The sequence below is a fragment of the Lissotriton helveticus genome, chromosome 4_1, assembly GCF_964261635.1.
Source record: "Lissotriton helveticus chromosome 4_1, aLisHel1.1, whole genome shotgun sequence".
Lineage (NCBI taxonomy): Eukaryota > Metazoa > Chordata > Amphibia > Caudata > Salamandridae > Lissotriton > Lissotriton helveticus.
In genome coordinates, this window is record NC_136063.1 from 891,473,764 (window position 1) to 891,481,659 (window position 7,896).

The window sequence follows — 7,896 nt, forward strand, 5'->3', positions numbered from 1 at the left end:
GAGGCTATGGAGGACCAATTGGTTAATAGACTGAGTAACAAAATTGAAGGACTTATCAATCTGCATTTGGAACCTGTACTAACTAAAATAGCTAAGGATATTATTGATGTTCTAAATACATGTGTAGCAAGTCTCCTTAAGATGTGCAACGCTTTAGACTGTGCAACGCAAGAATATCGTGATCTTTTAAGTAGAAAAGGGAACCCCATGCTGAGTGTCACCCCAAGGGAACAAAAAAATCCAGCTCCAAATCCTGTAGCTAACAGTAGGAAAGCAGGATTGCTCTCTGAGGGAGCTATTGTAAATCAACCAATGAGAGGCAGTACACAAGATAACCAGTGCAGCCCCACACTGATAGGCACAGGATATTCTACAAAAGAATCAGAGGTTCAACCATGTAAGTGTAACATTGATCTCCCGCCCCAAGCTGCTTCTTAGTGGCCATGTTGACAGGGGTTTCCCCACTGGAAAAAAATGAGTGCGAAAGCACAATAGAGCTAATGTAGCGAAGCAAACTGTGGTGTAAAAATTCTTGTAGTGGGGATAGGGATATAGCCGCTAGTATAAACATGGCTAGAAGAGTAAGATGGGTTGGCTCCAAAAGAAAAACACTGTGTGGTGATAAATTTTAAGGCCCAACACATGGTGGAACGTTTGTTCTGGGATGGCTCTAATCTGTCAAACCCGGGCATTAGGCCCCTCCCCCTTGGCTATTTTTATCCACCACCTCCAAATAGGTCATGGCTCCCCCCAGTCCCAGTGGTGAGGGCATATGGCACCTCCCAAGCTGCGACACGTTTCGGGTACAGGGGCTTACATCCCGTGAGAGAGGGAAGCATTGGGAATAACTTATGGCCCCTACCTGTGACAGATGGAGGATATGGGAATAAGGTACAGCCCCCACCTGTTGCATTAGCACCTGACATGGCAGCACCATCAGCACTGCCAACACTTGTCCATGGGGAGCTACAGCCTGTGTTAGAAGAAGGGAAAGAGCCAGGGGTTGAGGGTATAATTAATGAAAACTTAAATGTTCTTGGTTTAGCACTGGCGAATCGTTTTTCTCCACTCTCAGGGATGGATGAAAACGACTGACTAAATACGCACCAGGAACAGGGCCATGCTGAGGGCATAGCATCATCACACTGTAGAGTGTTGAGCTGGAATATAGCTGGCATAAGGACAAAAAAGGGAGATGCCTTATGGGTGGCCTATCTAAAAACATTTGATATAATATCTCTTCAAGACACTTGGGACCTCCATAACAGTTTTTCCTTAGATGGGTATTCTTACTTTTCTATCCCAGCTAGACAAAGCGTTGCGGGGAGAGCGAAGGGAGGTTTGATCCGCTTATTCTCCCTGGAGATTAAGGGCTCTCTAACACAGCTTGATGTTGGAGGGTCTAACAGTCTTGTTGTACAACTATCAGTATCCGACACGAAAAAAGTATTATTTATTAACCTTTACAACTCCTCAGAAGTAGATAACAATATAGTTCTATTAGAGCAATTTCTTTTTAATTATAGTTTGAAGTCATATTCCTTTGAAATTTTTCTGATGGGAGACCTAAATATTCACCCGTGTGACAATCAGTGTGGGAGTAAGGACTATGAGGGCCCCCCATTCTCTGCACTATCGCACTTTGAACACATAAGACAGGGTGAGGAACTGGAACTCTTTCTGGCAAATTGGAATTTATATGAGTCTGGTCCTCTAGAGGTTGGAAATTGGATCCCAACTTTTAAGGGTGAAGACAAAGGTACAATTATTGACTATGTATTTTTAACATCGTTTATGTTATCGCATGTTTTTAGATATCTGACAGAGGTTTCTGTTTTTAGTGACCATAATCCTGTGGTAATTGAACTAATCCCTGGGGATCCCATATCTCTTAGAAATACATCACTAAGGGTGGTGAGGGAGGTCACTTTAAAAGATCAGGGGAGAAAACTGAAATGGGCGAAAGTGATCCCAGAGTCATTTCTATCAGAACTTTTTCCTAGAATAGAATGGGAGACTAACACTTGCCTAGATGTCGATGCTGGAAACCTTGACATCATTAGTGCCTTTAATAAAATTTGTGTACAAGTCAATGAAAGCCTAACAATTAAAGGAAAGCGGAAACAGCAGACTGGTAAAAGATGGTTTAATAAAATTTGCTCTCAGTCCCACACTGCTCTCCTGAAAGCTATAAAGGCTACTCCTAGGGGTAGGGGGCTTGTAGCCTCTCGAAGAGCAGCCTATAAACAAGTACTAATAGAAAGAAAACGGGAGCTACGGGAGGAGGCTTAGTCAAAACTCCTCTCAACAGAAGTCCTGAAAGATAGTAGGAAATTTGGGGAAATAGTAAATCAGCCACTGTTTACAAATGATGATAATTCTCCCTTGGATTGTAACATTGCAGACGCAGCATGGATAGCCCATTTTGAAAACATTTATAGGCTCCCAGGAAATAGGCACGGCCCTCTACATAAGTTGTCTGAAAGTGCCCTCTCTCCTCCAATTTTTGAGGTCTCGGAAATTGAAAGGGCCATAGTAGAAATGTCTAAAAAATAAGGCTCCTGGGCCAGACGGGGTGCCTGCGGATTTGTTTAGAGCCGCTCCGACTTTTTGGTCAAAAATCTTAAACAATGTTTTTAACTCTAAAGGCCCTGACAGTTTACCAGCTTCGTGGGCCACTTCAGTCATTATTCCAATTTTTAAAAAGGGTGCCAGGCTGGACCCCGCCTGCTATAGACCGATTTCTTTAATCGATTCTTCGGAAAAAATATTGGGTCGGGTGGTACTACATAGATCGACTGAGTGGCTGGAAGAGAGGGGGTACTGTCTAAAGCCCAATATGGTTTTAGATCTAAACGGAGTACTATTGACCAGTGCTTAAATCTCCACCTTTTAATTAGTAAGTATACGGTGGCTAAGGAGGGGTCACTATACATGGGGTTTATGGACCTCTCCTCTGCGTTTGATTTTGTAAATAGGACAAAGCTCTGGAATATACTTTTAGACATGGGTATTGACGCACCCCATTTACATTTTTTAGCAGTTCTCCATTCTGACCTCTTGGCAAAAATTTGAGTCAACAGTGAGGGGCGATGTACAAGACACTTTAGGTCAGATAGGGGGGTCAGACAGGGGTGTATTCTGGCTCCCCTGCTGTTCACATTATACATAAACGCCCTTGAACCTGAACTTGCTGTGGTTTCCCCAGATATTCCGCGTATGGGGGAACTGGTTATTCCAGTTCTCCTGTACGCGGATGACGCTGTCCTTCTGGCCCAAACTGGAGTGGGTCTCCAGAAGTTGTTGGATGCTTTTGGAAGTTTTATGCATAGTCTGGATTTAAAAATTAATGCGAAAAAATCTCAGGTCTTGATTGCCGGGAGGGCAAAGCGGAAGAACAAAATAAAGACCTTCTTCTGTAATGGGGAAGAGGTCTGTAGGGTACCCACTTTCCCCTACTTGGGGGTTTTATTTGATGAAAATGGTACCTAGCGCCCACAAAATAACAGCCGCAGTGTGGTGTTTGCAAGGACCATATCAGGACTCACAGGGTTTACTAAAAAGCTGGGGGCAAAACCAGTAGAAGCAATCTTAAGGGCCTGACAGTTGCATCATATGGATGTGAAATATGGGGTTATACAACCCAGAGTGAAATCCAGTTAATAGAGAATACATTTTTGAGAGGGTTTTTATCTGTTCCTCAGTCTACCCCTACTTTCTCTATTCATACTGAACTGGAGTTGGATTTGTTTCGGACCATATCAAAATTGCACCCTTGATATATTGGTTAAAGATCTGGCTCAATGAGGAAATTTCACTAAACCACACTATACTGTAAAAACTGTTTGGCGTTGGACAAAGCCAATACAATCCCATGGTTAGCATACATAAAATCTGGCTTTCATAAAATAGGGCGTGCAGTCCTTTTTTCCTCTCCTGAAACTATAACGAAAAAGGATATCGCACTGACAAAAAGCGCTATGACTGACCTGTTATCACCAGAGCGAGAGGAGATCGAACTGGGGAAACCAATGGTAAGAGCCAACTATGCCCTGGTTAGCTGTGCGGGCCATGAACCTTATCTGATCACAGTGAATACCCCATACCATCGGTATCTCTTGATCAGATTTCGGCTCAACCTGATACACTATTCCTTGGGTTCCTTTCGAACCTGGTGTTCCCCAGAACAGGCAGATTCCTGTAACTGCGATAATTTTTCAAACCAGGATACAATACACTTTTTATGTTTTGCGACTATTTTCAGGAATGTAGAAGGAAGTTTTTATTCCCAATCCTGAGGGAGGCTGGATTTACACAAGTTAGGCCAGCACTTGCGTACCTACAGCAATTAAATTCACCCCGAATTATGTTTCATGTCGCAAACTTCCTGGTTGCTGCTATGCGCGTCAGGAAAAAGTCCAACATCCCAGTATCAACCATATGCGTCTCTGATTAGAATATTATATTTCTTGGTAAATTGGTTTTACGGTCAAGCACATCCAGATGGTAGTATTTTTTGACATGTTTTTTAAATTTATATTTATGTATGTGTTAAAACTATGTCAAATTGTACAAAATGAAATGTTTAAATATGTATTTTTCCTTTTACATACAATCAAGTTTTTAATTGTGTATTTAATTGTTACTTTATTGTACCATGTCTTTTTTGATATTAAGTTATCGAATAAAGGAATTTTGACTGACTGACTGACTGAACTGCATGTAGGCAGGAAGGCTCTTTTCAAAAGTGACAAGTGGACTGCAAGCAAGTGAGAAGGCAGTTTTCTAGAGTCACTGCATCTTAGTTTTTTTTTAACTATAAGAAGTAGTGTTAGTCGTTTTTCCACCTTGGAAAATATTTTTACTAATAATTCCTGTTTTGAATGTTTTTAATAATAACTCTTGCATTGCAGGTGGACCTTTACTCTGGAAACTTGTTTTTACTAATAATTCTTGTTTTGCAGGTGGACTTTCAGTCTGTGGACTCAAAGTATTTGTTCATTGTTCAAAACAGAGTGTGTTTGCTAAAACAAATGTTTATTTTACAGCTGTATTTTCTACTTTGTGTCTATTTTAAGTTTTAAACATGCAGAATATACAACCTCCTCTTCCCTTTTTACAGCTTCCAGTTGATTCACCAGTTAGGTGGAAGGTTTGGTACAGAGCATTCGAAAAATATTTAGGTGCCATGAGGGAAGCAGATTTAGTGCAAAGAGAAAATGATTCATTTTAGAACACAATTCGGGGTGTGAGGGGCAAGCTGTGTTAGAGCATCTTCCTCCTTTGGAAATAGCTCCAGGAGAAGATGAACTTAATGAGTTTGAATAAGCAGTTAGTATGTTGCAGAAGCAATTTGATGTGTAAAGCAGCCTTGTAACAGCAAGGCATACATTTTTCACAAGGGTATAAGACAATGATGAGAGTATTTTGTCATATGTAGCTGCTCTACGCATACTTGGGTCGGAGTGTGAGTTTGAGCATTTCACGTCTCAACTCATTCGTGATTAGATTTTTGTTCACTGTAGTGATATAAAAGTCCAAGAAAAACTACCTACTCTTACAAATCGTTTGCTACAAGAAACACATCCATAGTCAAGAGTATCGAGCGCTCTCAAAAAGCATTGCAAGAATTAAAATCAGAAAAGAATGCTCTAGGTATTATCAAGGAGGGTAAGGCTAATATTGAGAAAGCACACATGGATAAAGATAAAATTCAATCTGAACAAAAAGGGGTTAGGTATATCACAAACAAAAATGAAAAGATAAGTAGGAATTCAAAAAATGTTTGTACAAAATGTGGTTTTTCTTCTTATTTTCCAAATTCCAAGATTTGTCTGGCAAAGAATGCATCCTGCCGTAAGTTTGGCAAACAAGGTCATTTTGACAAGATGTGTGGTTTTCGTGGCAGTGTGAGTGTGGTGTATGCTGAAGAAAATAAGTTGTGTGAAGTTGTTAGTTCATTAACAGATTTAGTAGTAGTTGTAAAAGATGATTCTGAGGATTGTGTTGATCCTGTCATTGAGATTGTAGTTGATGGCAAGCCTTTTGAGTTGTTGGTTGACTCAGGTGCGCGCATGACAATGATCACTGATGAACTATTTGAAAAGACGTGGGGGACAGGTTTTTCAATCCCCTTGACAGTAGTCCAGTTTCCTATGAAAGCAGGAAAATTGAGTTATCTGTTTTTTTTTAAATGTCTCTTGCATTTAAAGGCAGACACATCAGTGGGAAAGTGTATGTGGCTAAGAAAGGTCTCAACATTCTTGGGTGATACCATCAAGGTTTATTTGGCATGACACTCAGACCTGGCACTTCGGAGCAAGTTTTGGTTGTGAATGAACATCACCAAGAGGAAACTTTAATAGCTTGGTCTAAAAGATTTCCTAAGGTTTTTAGTGACAGTTTGGTATGTGTTAAAGGTTTTAAGCATCGTATTAAGCTCAAAGAAGGCGCTGTTTCAATTAAACTCAAGTTATGTAATGTGCCGTTTAGTGTCAGAGATAACCTTTCAGTTGAACTTAGGCTAATGTGTGAGTCATGAGTCAACAAACCTATTGAATCCTCCCTCTGGTTGTCCCCTCTTGTGGTAGCATGGAAAAAATGGGAGTCTCAGAGTTTGCATAGACTTGCGCAGCTTTAACAGGGAGATTTGGGTGGACTCACATCCCCTTCCTCATATTGATGACAATCTGTCCAAGCTTGCTCGTGCAAGATACTTTTCAAAAATCAATCTTGCATCAGTGTATCATCAAATTGAACTTGATCCTGCCACAGAACATTTGTCTGCTTTTGTGTCTTCCATAGGGACATTTCAGTTTAGGAGGATGGCTTTTGGTTTAGCCTCGGCGCCTTCAGTTTTTCAACATATCATGGAAAAGGTGTTGGAAGGTGTCACTAACACAGTCGTTTTTCAAGATGACATTTTGGTGGCCGGTAACTGCAAAGAATGTCATGACAAAAATATTGCCACTGTTTTAGAGAAGTTAGAGGCTAAGGGTATTGTAGTTAATAAACTTAAATATGTTTTTGGTGTAGAATCCACTGAGTATTTGCGGCATTGTATTTCTGGAGAAGGAATTGTTCCTAGAGGAGGTCTTATCGAGGCCATTGTGAATGCTCCTTGCATCTCTTCTGAAGAGTTAGTGTCTTCATTTTTGGAATGTGTGAGTCCTATACACAATTTATTCCCAACTTTGCAGCCAAGACTGTACACATGAGAGAATTACTTAAGAAAAAGGTCAAGTTTGTCTGGGATGATGTCTGTATGGACGAGTTTACTCAGATCAAGAAAGAATTGGGGTCTTGTAAGATTCTTACACCTTTTGATCCCAATTATTAGTGTACTGTGTCTGTTGATGCCAGTTTATATGGTCTGGGTGGCATGATTTCTTGAGTTAAACAGGGAAAAGAATTTACTGTAGGATTTGCGCCATGGGCTCTACGCCCAAGTGAAAAGAATGACACCGTGAGCTGTTGGCTTGCTGTTGGGCAGTGGAGAGGCTCAAATGTTTTCTCTGGGGTAAGACATTTAGTCTTCTGACCGATCATAAACCACTCATTCCTATTCTTTTGGGAAAAATCGTAAAAGATCATACTCCTAGGATTGCCAGACTAACTACTAAACATTTACAACATAATTTTGAGGTTGCGCACATTTCTGGGGGTAGAAACACCAGAGCGGATTTTTCTCAAGGTTTTCTCTTCCTTTGCATAAACAAGAACTTGTTGAAGACGCTGATGAGAATGTTTCTTATTGCTGCTGTGGATGTTTGCTGCTTGAGTTGTTTTTCAGAACAAGAGTGGTTACATGCAATATAGTCTGACTCTGTACTCAAGAAAGTTAAAGAGTTAATTGTTTTGGAGTGGCCCAAAGAGAAACATCTAGATGATCATCTT